Source organism: Chiroxiphia lanceolata, chromosome 18 (genome assembly GCF_009829145.1).
Source record: "Chiroxiphia lanceolata isolate bChiLan1 chromosome 18, bChiLan1.pri, whole genome shotgun sequence".
NCBI classification, from domain to species: Eukaryota; Metazoa; Chordata; class Aves; order Passeriformes; family Pipridae; genus Chiroxiphia; species Chiroxiphia lanceolata.
In genome coordinates, this window is record NC_045654.1 from 6,005,651 (window position 1) to 6,021,348 (window position 15,698).

General features: G+C 43.4%; 2 long non-coding RNA genes across 5 annotated transcripts; one reads left to right on the top strand and one right to left on the bottom strand.

Annotated features, from left to right (window-relative positions):
* Window positions 1-551: 551 nt before the first annotated feature.
* LOC116795747 lies at window positions 552-9,498 on the top strand. 4 transcript variants are annotated; one of them, XR_004360147.1, is made up of 5 exons: window positions 552-843; window positions 2,914-2,991; window positions 3,095-7,951; window positions 8,165-8,327; window positions 8,510-9,498. It is a non-coding gene; the product is annotated as an uncharacterized LOC116795747 (long non-coding RNA). The 4 variants fall into 4 exon arrangements; XR_004360145.1 differs by having other exon boundaries at window positions 552-676; window positions 743-843; window positions 3,095-8,327; XR_004360144.1 differs by having other exon boundaries at window positions 3,095-8,327.
* A 3,408-nt stretch (window positions 9,499-12,906) lies between these two features.
* On the bottom strand, window positions 12,907-15,460 carry LOC116795745. Its single transcript, XR_004360142.1, has 2 exons — window positions 14,936-15,460; window positions 12,907-14,513 (listed from the first exon to the last, which is right to left on the bottom strand). It is a non-coding gene; the product is annotated as an uncharacterized LOC116795745 (long non-coding RNA).
* Between the last annotated feature and the right edge of the window lie 238 nt (window positions 15,461-15,698).

The following is a 15,698-nucleotide window of genomic DNA, read 5'->3' on the forward strand; positions in this document are numbered from 1 at the left end:
TGCTAAAGTGCAGGTATCCTTCCGCTGCTGCCACACGCGCTCACGTGACCCGGACCCCTCCCCGGCTCCCTCCGGCGCTGCCCCGGGCTCCCCTCACACCGACCCCGGGGCTGCCCTGGCCTCCCCTCACACCGACCCCGGGGCTGTCCCCGACCCACCCTCACACCGACCCCGGGGCTGTCCCCGACCCACCCTCACACCGACCCCGGGGCTGTCCCCGACCCACCCTCACACCGACCCCGGGGCTGTCCCCGACCCACCCTCACACCGACCCCGGGGCTGTCCCCGACCCACCCTCACACCGACCCCGGGGCTGTCCCCGACCCACCCTCACACCGACCCCGGGGCTGTCCCGACCCACCCTCACACCGACCCCGGGGCTGTCCCCGACCCACCCTCACACCGACCCCGGGGCTGTCCCCGACCCACCCTCACACCGACCCCGGGGCTGTCCCCGACCCACCCTCACACCGACCCCGGGGCTGTCCTCGACCCACCCTCACACCGACCCCGGGGCTGTCCTCGACCCACCCTCACACCGGCGTCGGGGCGATGGTCCCTGCCCCAGGGCTCCCGCCGGGGTGCGGAGGGAGGCAGGGGACGCCCAGGCGCTGCCCCCCCGGCGGTGGCCCTTGGTGGGCACTGGGGAACAGGAGCCGCCTGCCCGGTACCTGCCGTCGTGGCCGGCAGTGCCTGAGCGTGGCTCTCCTCATCCTCCTCGGGAGCCCCCGGGACCCCCAAGGGGCTCGGCCAGCGCTGGGGTCCGGCGGCACAGCTGCCCTTGGTCCACCTTGACTTGCCCTAGCGCCATGTGGGCTTTGCTGCCTGCAGCCGTGCCCGGAGGTAGGTGACGGGTTTTATGACCGCATGTTTGGAAAACCATCCCGCTGTTTTGTCCCGTGCGATTTCTAAATAGGAATAGGGCTCCTTCCCCCAAGAGTTGACACTGTGAATTGGAAGTTATTGAATAACCAAGAAGTGAAGGATTCAACATGCAAGAGGTACATCAACACCTTTTTCTTTCACCCTCACTCCTAGCCAGCCCATGTAGCATCAGATGAGGGTGGTGAAGGTAATGTTAAAGCTATTATATTTCTCCTAAATTACAGTAATCCTTTGAGATGGAAATTGCTGCAGTGTTGCTAGCTCCAGCACTTTTATCCAGAGCATTGTGTTGTTCATATTTTCCCAGAGAGCTCAGCTCTGGGAAACACAGGATTACGGGAGAATCTCTAATTTAATTTTTTGTAGATTAGTTTCTTATGTACTGCGTTGTGAAGCAAAGCTGAACAAGGGACCCCTGAAGACTCAAACCCAGAAGGCGATTAAAACAGTTTCAAATATATTACAATTTAAAACCTCATTATTTTAACTTCACCTCATTCATTTTTAATACATGGAGATGGGAATTGCCAAAACTGGGTTAGGTTTCCAAAGGAATCACAGGCATGGCTCTGCTGAGACACCTTGGGTTCTACTGGCATGCACAGTCACAGGCTGCAGCCATGGGGACCCCTTTGCCATATTTGGGAGACATGAAGGTCTACATCTGGACAGAGGAAACCCTGAAGAGCCCATTGAACAGGTGGCTGGGATGAGGTGCTGCTAAAGCCCCGTCCCTAGGAAATCTGGGATCTGTAGCTGTCCCCAGAAGACTCCTGATTGGGGTTAGGTACCAAGGTCTGGTCTCTCAAAAGAACAAAGCAAAAACTGGAGCTGAAGTGGAGACAACTTTTCTTTACCTGGTCAAAAGGGGGTTGAGTAGCATCTGCCCTGCAGGTTTATTAGTAGCAGTTTAGTTAGGGTGGGTTATGAGTTTCCAAATGAGGGCAGAGACAGACCATCAGTGGGACGTCAGGACATCTGTCACCAGCCCATGTTGGTATAGTGAACTTGTTCTGTGTTTTCTTCTGTCAACTGTCCTCCCTTACAGTCACTTTATGGATGCTAATTATTTATATCCAGACCTCCTATTTTTGCTCCTTAGTTTATAGCTATGTCTTAAAGAAAAACAACGCACAGACTTTCATCATTTATTTCACGAATAAAGTAAGACCTCTTAAGTAATGTACATAGTTATACTATATACATTTTTATATCATTTATGTTTTTAAGAGAACTGTGACAAAAGAAAGAAGCAACAGATTTGTCCCTGAGACTTATTTTTATCATTAAGAATTACAAATGCACAAAAGTCACTGTGTATTGTGTGCAATCCCTCTTAGTAGTCTGGCACCAAACTGCTGATGTGAACTAGAGAGATCACTGGCAAGGAAATCGAGTCTCTTTTAAAGTATAATTAAAATTAAAGGTCTGTTATATTTCTTCACTCCAGTTTTAATAATATAATCCTTCATGCCCAATCCCAGCAGGCCAAATCCTAATTACAACATCCCATAATATCCATCGTAAAAAAAGCATCTCCCTTTATGTAAGAGTGCTTTGCCACACTTCTGTCTGCTGATGTCTTTCTCATCTCTACCTTCTTTACACCTCTCTGTGTTTAAATATCTGTCCTTTACAAGACCCAGCTTTGCTGATCCCAAGGGTTACATTCTTTGCAAGCCCGGTCAGCTCTGTGAAAGTGCTGGACACTGTGGCACAAATCAAACAAAAATGGGAGAAGTGTTTTGCCATCTTTTGTCCACTTTGCAGCCTGCTGAGCTTCTGCTGCAAAAGGAACTGCCCTCTGCACAGTCAGCTGTGTGCATGGATGTTTTAACTGACTATTTTAACCTTGTTTTCTATATTTAGTTTGGGATCTCTCAATGGGAAGGCACTACTGGCCTTATTTAAGGTATTTCTCCTACAGTCTATAGACTATTAAAAGGCAATGTAAAGGGTCTCTAATGGTTCATTGTGTTAGTGCCCCTCTGATTAGCTGACTGCTACTCTCCTGCTCCTTTATACAAGGCAGAGCCACAGCATCCAGCAGCTGAGAAGAGCGTAATCCCTAGAAATCCTTTAACAAAGCAAATGGAAAAGCTCCTGGTAAATGTTTCTCTATTTATTTCAGAGGTTGTTCTCATCCAAATATTTGGTTTTCTGGCTCATCCTATGGATGGCAGCCTGATGCCTTTTTTTTTTTTTTCAGTGTTTGAAAACAGCCCTGAGAAGAGCTGCATTTTTGTCTTGGAGAGGCTGTTATTTAGATGGAAAAATATTGTATGTATTGTGCATGTTCTTAGTCTTCTTCCCACAGAATCATCCAAGGAAGTTCTTGCTCAACAACATCTGTTCAAATCACCGCTTAGCTGCACGAGTGTTCATTCTGCAAACTTTTGGCTACTTTGCTGTTTTGATCCAAAAAAGTCAAATGGCACTGGCACATCTTCTGGCCTGTATGAGAGAGTGTCCACTGCAGACCTGCCCAAGTGGGATCACGTGCAGCTCCAAGGGATGGAGAGTCTGCATGTTGGACTTGCTCGTCCTCGTGCCTGATCGTTGAAAGTGCTGGAGAGCTGCTGCCTGTGGCACAGCACTGACGGCAGGATGTTGATCCACATCTGTTCCCAGCTCAACGCTGCCTGGCGCCGTCGGAGTGTCAATGTTTTGCTTAACAGATAAATGCAAACCTCAGGACAGCTGTGTCAGCAGTCACACCGAGGTGTTGTGGTGCAGCAACGTCAGAGCATCACAACAGCTCCCAAAGTTCCGATCTGGTCTCTCACGGAGAAAATTGGTATTTCATGGACCTCGAGGCCCTCACTGCCTGTTTGCCTCAGAATCCAGTTTGAAATTGTACTCCTTGTTTTTCAAACCACACCCTCGCTCCTTGGACTTCTTTCCAGCTTGTCTCCTGGAGACGTGGAGCCCTCCCCTTTCCTCCCCTCTGTCTCTTCTCTCCTTCCAACAGGCTCCTCACTGCTGAGTCAAGAACTGTCTCCTCTCACCGTCTCCCATCCAGAGCTGACTCCTTGTGCATGTCCCACAGTCATTCTCCATTTTAGTGCAAAGTTCCATTCTTTTCTCCTGGAATTCAATTCTTCTTTTCCGTCTGTTCTTACTGAATGCATAACTCTGGGTCATACAAAGCGCTCTGAGGCTCTGGATGAGTTTCTTCTGTGGTTTGTGGAAGTCATTGCGCAAGCTCCTGAGACCCAGCTGGTAAAAACGGTAATGTTTTTAAGAAATTATTTGAAATGTAAAGATTCTGTTGCAGAGCTGTTTAATATGTAATTCTTTAATGTTTAAATTCCCTCTAGTTCATTCTTTGAAAGAAGAATGGCATTGTGCATGCTTAGAATTTAAAGGCAATCCCCTGTTATGGTGGATTTAACTCCTGACATGTTCTTGATAAAGGTCACTTTATGAATTTAGTTCAGTATGTGAAGACTCATCCTGTAGTCCCTGTACATGAAAGCTCTGCTGGAGATTATAATCCCCATCATCTCCATCAGCAGATTCTGATGGCATTTAATGTCAAAATGAACAGAAGTGTCTAGAGGCAGTAGCAGTGCAGGCTGGAGGTCTTGAGGTTCCCCACAGAGAATGCCATGATGATACATAATTTCCTTGTAGCTTGCAAACAATATGCCTGTCTTGCCTCCCAGAAGCATTTCCACTGGAAGGAGCCATTTCTGTCCACGAGCAGCACACGGACATCGATGCTCTCTGTGCATTCCTAGAGCCGTTTGCTCCTTCCCTGGACACTGGTGCTCTCCAGGCTTTGCAGCACAGGTGCTGAATCCCTTACATGGCAGTTTCTCAGCTGAAATTGCAACTCCTCTGTAAAAACAGAGATCTACTGGTGAGTGACGCAAAGCCGGGTAAAGGGCACGGGAGCCAACGTGTGCCTTCAGAATCCTGACAGATGGATCAGGGCTGTGTGCTACAACAACCCTTGGAGAAGGGTGCTTCCTCTGGCAGCTCATTCATCAAGCAGATAGAGGGTGAATGTGTTCTTTGAAAACATAACCAGTGGCAAGGGATGAGGTAGCTGATATAAATCCAGGGTGCATCTCTCACTAATTTCACCAGGTCTGGAATGACAGAAACCAAGCTACGCTTCTAAATAGACCAAGTAAAATCTTAGCCTAGATGGTCCGAGTGGCTGAACACCACTTAGGAGCATAACTAGTCAGTGTGCACAAACAGGGCATGAGAAAGGGCTGGGAAGGACCTGGAGGGGTCTGCTGGTTGTCACCTCTGTCCTACAGCAAGGCTGAATGAGCCAATTGCAGATTAACAGGGTGATTTGGGAAATGCTGAATATATTGACTGTTAGGGCCTTTTAGCTATTTCCTTTGAAATATACACTTGACAGGGAAAACCTCAGTGCTCATTTTCTTAACATTATTACATTATCCAGGAAAGAGAATGAAGCCAAGAAAAGCAGAAACCCTGTTACATTTTCGAGTATAGTGGTAAACTGTGCAGATTGTAAACAGAATTTTTATTTTCTATAGGGCATTTAAAATATATTTCCCCTTCTCTTAATCCTGGCAAGAAGCACTCTCTAAACTCATAAGCTATGAATTCCCCCATCTCCAGAAGGAAACAACTCTTTATGACTGTTCTTGTTTGCCTTGCTTCCTTTTCCCCACCACAGTAAGTTTTGAGACCAGTGGCCAAATTCAGCCATGTGTGATGGAGAGGAATAAGCTCAAAGAAACTGGATTCCAGCAACTTTCATGAAAACAGGCAGCCAGAGAGTGGAGAGACTTTTATTTAGAAGGAATGGCTGAAGTGGGAGTTCAGCCCTTACTGGAAAATCTATGAAGTCAGTGCAAACTGTGGGGGAAAAAAAAGTCTTTGACCAAGGTCTGCACCTTCTTGAATTAGTTTTATTGTTCATGAAATATTTTTGTTCCATTCCTTTATTCCCAAATTCCTGCTTTTGTAGGAATCTGTACCTTTGTCTGCATTAACTTTAAAGATAGGTTCAGAAATGCTGTCCTGAAAACATTATTTCCTGAACTATGTTCTCCCCTTCAAAACCAGGTTTTTGTTAGACCATGTAATGCTATTCTATGTAACACAAAGGCCCTATTTTTTTTTATTATCAGCTTGTAGGATTTCAGGAAGCTGAAGATAAAAGTGACCCTAATTTTTGTATTCACTCTTGGCTTTCTCTGTCTTGAACTGTTTGTGGAACAGGTTTAATGGACGTTCTCTGCATTTCTTGGTTCTTAATGACATACACAACCTGAATGTAACAAACTGGCTTTTCTTGAACTTCAGTCTTAACTAGAATTTTCAAGACACAAACACAACACAAAGATGTTTCCCAAAGAGGTTTAACAATCACACATTTGCTACCTTTTAGATTTTTGACAACACAGGCAAGATGGCTGAGCTGGAATAAAATGTAGGCAAGCACAGGCTTACATGCTCAAAGTCCTCGTAATGAAATGACTAAGGTACCTTAAAAAAAATTCCTACTAAGTGCTGGCAGAAGCAATCCATAAACACTTTGCTACCCTGTCACTAGAATGAATTTAGATGACAGAAGATGAAGACAGCCATGCCCCTTTATGCCAGAGCTTTCAGTGCAAGTGATGCTACTTAGGTGAGGGGTGTTGAATAAAGGGGGAAAACCTCCCGTGGAGAGGCCTTAACAAGCACCAGAGGGAATTTACAATCCTATCTCTTTAGACAGATCTTCCCCAGTTTAAAGAATATATGGTACTTTCTACTTTTCTAGAGGCCTGAGGGGTGCCCTGAAATGTAAACAAATTACACCAATTTTTTGGCAAACTCTGCTGTTCCAGATATGTAGACTATCCTTAGCAAACACAAAAATGAAAGGGGAAGCATACAAAGTGCTAGTTAAACCATTTATTTAGCATTTTGTCGTCATGTTGCTTTGCGGATTTTTGGTTGTGGAAAAACGTGATCTAATGAAGTACTAATTTCAAAAAGAATATATGGAGGTTATTATGCAGTAGCTTTTAATTGTCTCCTTTCTGCAGCAAGCCATACTGCATCCAAAGGGGTGAGTTCTAGCCCCAGTGTTGGAATTTTCCCTCTTCCATCTTAGCTCTCTACAAGTCATTTGCTCCAACTCAACCAGAGCCTAGTGCTTAAAATTCTGGATGGAGTGAGGCTGCAGCTCCAGCACATCAGAAGTGAGTCATCTTTGCGTGTTTCTATCCATTCACAAAGACTGAAACATGTTAATAATAAGCAGCTCTTCTTTTGTTTCTTTGGTTATGCTGGAAGAGGAGAACTAAAGAATTGAAAGAAACAAGTTTAGTGGTAAGAAATAAGCACTTCCATGAGGCCTCCAAAAGATCCTTAAACATCTGCATATTTCTCTTGTAGCCCAGAATGTGACCGAGACAGCACATGATGTGTTGCCTGATGCAAGAACTATGTTCAGTTAATGCATATTGCCAAGTTTGTGTCTGCAAACAGGAGCTTGATTTGCTGTGTCTGGGCTGTGTCTGATTGTACTCATTCACAAAGCCAGCAAAATAGCTGGAAAAGTGGTAGAATACAGGAAACTGTTGAGCTTTTTGATCAATTATTCCAAAACAAGAATGATCAAATGCAGGCCATAGGATTAAAACACAGTTGGAATCCATCCTCATTTGTAACATGAAGTTAAACATTTTGGAATGGTCTGTCCCTTCCCAGTCCACCCACTCGTGTCAAAAGATGATGCAGTTGGATTTGCTGGTGATACCAAGATCCTGGTAAGCTACAGGCACGGTCCCTCTGGATAGTCAGATGTGTTCACTGGTGTGTCACCTCCTCAGCTGCTGGGTTACAAAGCAACAAGGTACCATTTATTACACTGCTGATCTCAGATAGCACTTCCTCTGTCATCTCCATTCATAGTTACAGATGACATGCAGAATTATTTTCAGCTCTGTTTGGCTCGTGTGCAATCCAGTTTTGCAGCTCCCCTCTGGATTCTGTAAATACAACAGCAGGGAGAAGCCACCTCTTGTCCCCTTGTGCCAGGAGGACCTGCCAGACATCAACATGGACCAAACTGCTTTCTGTAAGTCTGCTCACAGATTTCATAATCCATCTGTTTTCTGTAAAATGCAGTTATTTACAGCAAAGTTCCCTCCACTGTACAGTAAGTGGCTGTTTATGTTGCTATTTCTGATGAGGCTCAATACTGTCTATTTTTCATTCTATCTCAGCACTGCCTTTAATTGCCTCTCTCCCCCAGATTTACGTATTATCCCTCCCGGCTGTTCACACACAGACTTCCCTTTTCTGGCAACCTTCCAGTCACTCCGTACTCCAGGCAGAGGTACTAAAACAGCAGAGCAGTTGATGAGAGTTAAAATAAATCTACATTCTGTTATACTGTGTGGCCCAGAGATGACTGAGCAGTTGAACAACAGAGCAGCCGAGACACATCAGAGGTTCTTTTCCTTTTCCTGACTGTTAATTTTATGTACTTTTGAGCAGGTACACAACAGGGTTGTAGAGGCTTAACAAATGTCTCTTCAATTGTTTTCAAATGCCATTATTTAGCACCTCTGCAAGGCAGAGTAAGTCAGAATTAATGATTCTCTCAAATACCAAGTGAAAATTGTTCTTACAGGAATCGGCTTCATAACCCTGACACTTGAGACACCTGGAAAAGCAGAGACATTCCCTGGAGATCTGCTGAGGTCATTAACACAGCCAGGCTGACTCAGCAATGCATCTACATGTGCCCAAGTGCAAATATATGAGGGAGTTTAATGGTTTTAATGTAGTGCTCAACATAAATATGCACTTATTTAGGTAAATAAGTACCTTCTTGAATTAAGGCTCCAGCTTCTTGCCTTCTAATGCACCCAGACCCCACTGCTCAGTCATTGCCAGTAGCTGCTGGTGTCCAGTGATACCTGGGAACCAGCAATGTGCTGCTGTGTCCCACAGAGGAGCTGCTTTGGTTGTGCTCTTTGTCTTACCTCTCCTGGGCACGGGTGAAGCCCTGAGGCTCCTGGCAGGCTGCCATGGTAAACCCAGCATGCTGCATGTTGGCTCGAGTGGGCAGCAAAGGCCTCAATATTGCATCTCCAAACACTGATTAGTAAAGCAGTAAAGTGAAAAAAGTGTTTGTTTAGCTTATGGAGATTGTGGAAAAGAAAACAGCTCCAGAAATTCAAAGCTAGAAATGCTAGAGCAGGCACATCAGACTTCTAAGAATGAGCTTCCACGCCTCCACCTTCAGCTGCAAGGATGAAGGTCTTTCTTAGACAAGCAGTTGGAATGCAGTTCAACAAAAAGCCACTCAGAAAGGTCAAGAGCAAGGATTCAGGCAGTAAAATAAACACCTGGAGATGGAAAAATCCTTCTCCATATTTCCTCCCACATGTTTTGGAATTCTTGTGCCAGGAAATTATTAAATCACACAAGTTTCAATAATGAATGTATTGCTTGGATGGCATGGGAAATTTCTGAGGGATATGGCTAAGGAAATTAAAACCTTTGAAAAGTCAGTGATGAAAGGTCAGATAGATGAGTAGGACTAAACTATTATATGGAGCTCTGGAAACAGTGCTGGTATGGGAGGATATTTCTCTGATTGATACAAGCGAGCATTAAGAGGAGGTGTGTGCATCAAATGCAGAGGGATCTTTGTTTAGTATTTTCTGCTGTAATTCAGCACAAAGGTCCCCTGTGATATTTTTGCTCAACTTGGAAGACTCTTCCACCTAATTAGGAGAGGGACAAATCAGACCTGCTAAAGCACTTCTGTATCCAGAAGGCCATTTTTATGTCTTGAGAACAAGGCTGCTTTTGCTGTGTCACAGATGCCAGTTCGTGGCACACCAGCGTTTTTCTTTGGCTTAACAAGGTTGGTGCCTCGGTGAGAGGCCCCTCACAATCTTGTTTTCTCACTTGCATTTTGCTTAATGTTGCAGTTCAGTTTTAGCTCATTAGATCTTGCTAAACACATACCAACAAAAATTAAGCTATCAGGGAATTATTGCAGCTCTGTCATCTAGGAAAGAACATCCCTCTCCGTATCACAGTACAGGATGTACTGATCAATGTGTTCTACCTGTCTCGGTCACACCTGCACGGGGGGCACGGGGAGGGGAGGTGGGAGGTGGCAGTGACAGCCTGGCCATAGCAGAATGGGCTCTGCATCCTCACTGACTGTGCCTGCCTTGCACCCTGAGCACACGTGGGGAGGATCCCACAGGCATCCACAAACACTGCTAGTTCCTCTCCACGCTGTATTACTGCAGCTTTGGGAACAAAAATAAATGCCAGAAATGTCACCAGCCTAGAACACAACAGTGCACAATGAAGCAGATAAAATGACTCACAGGTCTCCTCTGCAGTGCTGTTTGCAGCCTAAATATTTTCAGGGCAGAAGGCTGCAGGAGAAGGCTGCAGAACTTTGAATCTGGAATTATCTCAGTCTCCAGCAAAATCCTGCCTTTTAACACTTCTTGGCTTTTCACAAAAATCAGATTACAAGTAACAAGTCCTGGGCATTCAGTCCTGGTCATCCTGCAGACATTATTCCAGGAGGAAAAACAAGAGGCTGAGATTGTCCTTCCCTTGCAAAGCTTTCTCTGTGGGCAGGTGGATGCAATCGGGTTTTAACCTTTGCTTTCTTACGTGACAATTTTGTAACCTATTTATATCGAACTGCCGGATTTCTTGGCTGCCTCTCTGCCTAGACTTCACTCAAAGAGGGAAGGAACATCCTGTATCATTCTCCAAGAGGCTCAGTGGGCACAGATGTAAACAGATTGGCCAATGCAGGCACAAGGCAATGCTGAAAATAGGGCAATAAAGTTAAGACTCTCAAGACCTGTCCTAGTGCATTACCGTGGGCCTTACTGGAAGCCAAGAGCAGACTGCACCACCAGCCTTTGCAGTTGCTTCACACGAGCCAATATTCCCACAGGAATTTTTCTTCAAAGGCGTCCAGACAGCACCATCTAGTCAACAAACATTGCATGCAAACAAACACTGGGGTTGCACAGAAATTCTCAGAGAAGTCTGGGGCTCAAACCTAGGGCAAACAGGTCAGATTTTAGTATCTACATAACTTGAACTCAGTTAGAACTGGTGAAATGAATACACTGATAAGAGTGGCCTGAAGAAAAGTGGTGGAGTAAAACTGAAGGAAGATAACTAACTGTGTAATTCTTCCCAACTGCCCTTACATGTTTGATCTGAAATGATAAAACTCTTTTGGGCAGTGGCTCCTACTGCCAGCACTTGACATACACATCCCAAACTGTACTGTTTTCTTCCCACACTGCAGGGTTAATGCCTGCATGGCCCTGGTGGCACACTCCACACCCCTGCTGCCCCCACTGACCCTGGCAGGCTGAGACACACACAGGGCTGGGCAAAGGCTGCTTCTTCCAAGTGACAGAAACCCAGCAGCTCTTCAGAGCCTTGACCTGTGGGCAGAGCTCCCCCCGGCACATTAACAGAGAGCAGACTGACAGTTAATGTGGAGGGGAAAGGAGGGTCACTGAGAATGAAGATGCCAAGGAGGCCCATTGTTTTCCACAAAATATCCACAGCTAGAGCTGGAAGCCCATTTTCTAGAAGGTTCTGCCTCACCAACAGCAGTCACAGTCCATCTAGATGCATAGTGCAGGCAGGGCTCCACAGTCACTGTATTTAGAAAACCCTGCCTGGCATTCAGGGATCTTCCTGATTTGGCAGCCGGTTTATTCTGGGGGCACCTCCCTGCCTGCTTTCAACTGAGCCTTCCCAAGCCTTCAGTTCTGGCCCCAATGGAGTTGTTCTTCATATTTTCCCATTTCAGGAATATGTAATAAATTTATTTGGAAGCAAACAAACCCTCCTACCAAAACAAAATGAGAATTACAGAACTGCCTCCTAAAGCCAAACCTCTTTTCAGAAGCAGGGAGAGGGACAGGCAGAAACCTGGGGTCCTTCATTCCAACAGCATCTGCTCTGCCTGGTTTTACATACTCGGATGAGCATCCTTTACCCCCCTTTCCCTCCCTCATTCCCCAGAAAGGCAGGGACTGCACTGTAAGCAAGGAGGTCCTTGAGAAAACACAGGAGGGTTGAAATGCCTGACCTGCCATAAACAAACAGCTGTGTGTGAAATACTCTTAAGACTCAGAAACTGATTCTCCATGCAAGCAGAGCAAGGAAGCAATTAATATTCCTAGCAGAGATCCAGAATCCACCACACTGCTCCATTCTCTACCATCTCCCACTGTGCTCTTTGCATTATTTTGATTTTTCTATATGCAACAATCAAGTGCAGAGACGGAAGAGCTCTCAATTCCCATTTGTTGAAGAACTCTCAGCATAAAGGCAGCAAACCAAAGTTACTGGAATTTTAAAAAAAAAACTAAACCCATCAGTGTCTCTACTGATTTTCCCTTTTCAGAGCTTTTGTAATAAATAACCCTTCTGAAACTCTGCTTTACCATAATAAACAAAACTAAACTCTATTACAAAAAAAAAAAAAAAAAAAAAAGAATTCAGAAGCCAAGTTCCCCCTTCATGTACAGATAAGAACCTAACTGGAGGTCAGGACATTCACAAGTTCTCTACCATCACCAAGTTTGGGACTACACAGGAATATTACAAACCCTGTTTAAGTTTTCAAGACGGTTCATATATTTTTTTGCCTTACTCCTGTGTCACCTGCCTTGTTCATGCCTACATCCAGTTATTGATATTCCTGCTAATACCAAGCACTATGGCAACATTACTTTCCAAGCAACATCTTGAATTATTTTATCATCACAAATAAAATGTTTGCAAAAATGAATGCTTGCTTGCATTCCTCTTTCAGGATCTAAGAGACTCTACTCAAGAGTTATGTAGAAATGTAATACTCTGGTTTTATTCTCAGAAAACAAAACCCACCAGCTTATTTCCATATTGGCACAAATTTAACAGACTAGGTCCAGCATTATAACAGATATTATGGGGAAACAGTGACAATGAAGTTGTAATAAAAAAAATTTTGGAGATAAATGCAAAAACTCTTTGTTAACAATAAGCACCTTTTATTGACCATCTTACCATTCAACACTCATTTCATCCAATCTCCTAAACAGTCCAGTTTAGCATTTAAATAAAAGATAATGCAATTTGACTTGTACAAAAAGTGTTATACCTGGGTGGCACAGAATTAAAGTTCTTTTTTAAAAAGCGACAGACACAAATAATCACCACCTATGATCTGAAAATTAAGTCCTACATATTTCAAAGTAAAAATTAACACATATCCTCCATATGATGTTATGCTTGTAAAAATGCCTACAAAAGATCTGTTTGTTCAGAAGGCAGAGTGGGTGGAAAGTATTTCCTATTTTACCACTTAACAAATGATATCACAAAAGCTACGAGGCAGCAAAATACTTCAGATGAATTTCACAGACTAAAAGAACCCCTGACACCATCGTGTCCCAAGGATTTCTGTGGGTCAATCCAGCTCAGCACAGAGACAGATCCTTGGAGTTCAGACTAAAGTTCAGCTACACATCATTTGTTACAATATTTAATTCAATGCTCAGGAAATTTAAAAATCAAGTACACCTGGAAATCTAGTCCTCAGATACTGGTTATTCCCATTTGTGCTCCTTGCTGCTTTTAAGAGTCTAATGTCTGTGTTATGAAGTTATGTTAGTTCCAGGTGTTTAAAATCTCTTCAAGACTGAGCAGCAAACTTCTTGAGGAGCAAGAAAATTGCCTTTTATAAAGAATACTTAAAATATTTTTTGCTATTTTCTTATGACCTTATTAAACTTCTACTCAAGCCAATAAAAATAACCAGAACTATTTTGCTGCAAGAACACCAGTTTATATGCCAACATGAATATGCAGGCAAAATCATTTATTTTATCAAGTTAGCATGTGAGTGCAAATTAAATCTCTTCTGAAATTCCTAGACCCCACACAGTTTAAGTTTTTCAGCAGTATCCAAGAAGAAATCAAACTCCATCTCAGGGAACAGTAAGAAAAGCTACTGAAGTAAATCCTTCATTACACAGGCAAAGTGGCATTTCCTGGAAAGGCAAAATCCGTGTGGTTATTTTCCTTTAAATTTCCTTTTCCTGCAGGATGGAAAGTTATTCCAAGAGAAAAAAACAAATCATCACTATTACAAAATAGTGTTGTCTCCTCATGTCAGTTCCACTGAAATTCATTATCAGCATAAAGCATCTATATGGAAGCAGAGGAAGGGAATTCAGTTTGTAGCAGACATTCCTTAGACATTCCTTTATACATCCACAATCTTTCCCCCCCCGCAATTATTTCTCCAATGTGGAAAATAATCCTTTAAAATAAGGCCATTAAAACAAGACAAAAATAATAAATAGAGCAGGAAAACCTAAGCAAAGGCAGGAATATGTTACTGAGGCAGTGATGACACTGTTAGAAGAGATGAGGAGTTAGACCTCTGTGTAAATTCCACACAGGGCTGAGATCCTGGGATTCTAGTCTGCTTGGATCAGAACATTCTCAAAGCAGAAAAAGGGATTTATTTTCTATTCCCCTTCCCTACCTGTGTTTTCAAAGGCATCAAAGACATCTGGGATGCAGTGAACATTCCATAAGGCCAATACAACTAAACATCTGAACAAAAACTTGAGTTCACTTTGGGAAATTATGGAGACTGAAAATGGAGTAGCTCACATCAGAAGGGCAGCACCTTCACTCTCAAATCAAATATTTTTGCTTGGATTCAAGCTCCCCATTTCTTACCACCCATAACACAATTAATGCTCCAGCAACATTTTTAATTCCATTTGCCATAACTTAGTCAAGAAAGTCTCAGTGTCCCTCCTTGTTACCAGTCTTAGTTCAGAAAACGCTGGGTTGTGACAGTTTCTCACAGGTAATGGCAGATTTCACACTAAAAAGAGTGTTATTAATTACTATGCAATTTTTTATGCTCTCTCTTCTGGAGAGAATTTATATACTTTTCTGAGACACAAGAGTTTCTGCAATCAGCATTGGGATAAGAAAAAATACATGTCTTTTCAACCTTTTTATTAAAAGGAGAAACTAAACCAGGTATAATCAAGATTTCAATCTTCTTTTACTGAGGTACTTAACATTTTGAATACTAACAATTGTATAATTTACTAAATAAATGTATCAACTAAATAAATGTGTCAATAAATGTATGTCTCTCTTGAGACATCAAATCATATAATTAATAAATATTCTAGCAGAGTAAGAGAATTAATCATGGTATACACCCAAAAAGATGATATATTAATAAGGTACTTAATGGTTCTAAATGAGCATAAATGATACAAACTGAAAATTAAAAAGCAATTAAAAGTACTCAATAGCTCTTGAAGTTTTATGTCCCTGAAGACCAGATTTTTATTTAGGGACTGAAATCAATGACATGAGTAACAAATGGAAACAGAGGCTCACCTCAAATCTAATTCACAACTCAACCCTGCTAGTAATGCCACAAGCAGTATTTTTTCCATAACACAATGTTTAACAAGTGTAGCTTTTTTAGTGATTTATTTTTCTACAAGTGAACTTCCAGAAGACACAGTAAAACAACAAAAGGCTCGAGTTCTCTTTTACCTCCCTAACAACTGGGTGCACTTTGCAGCAAGTGAGCTCATGGTAACAAACCCCTTGAGAAAGGAAAGAGCAGGGTGGGAATGCCATGTCCGTGAAGGACACGAGCTTGGCAGCTTCAAACACCAAGGTCTTCCTTTAATTCATAACATAACCTGGCACGAGCTCAAAAACAATGAACCTGTGTCCTCCCAGCCACACGTTGTCATTGGTGACCGGGTGTT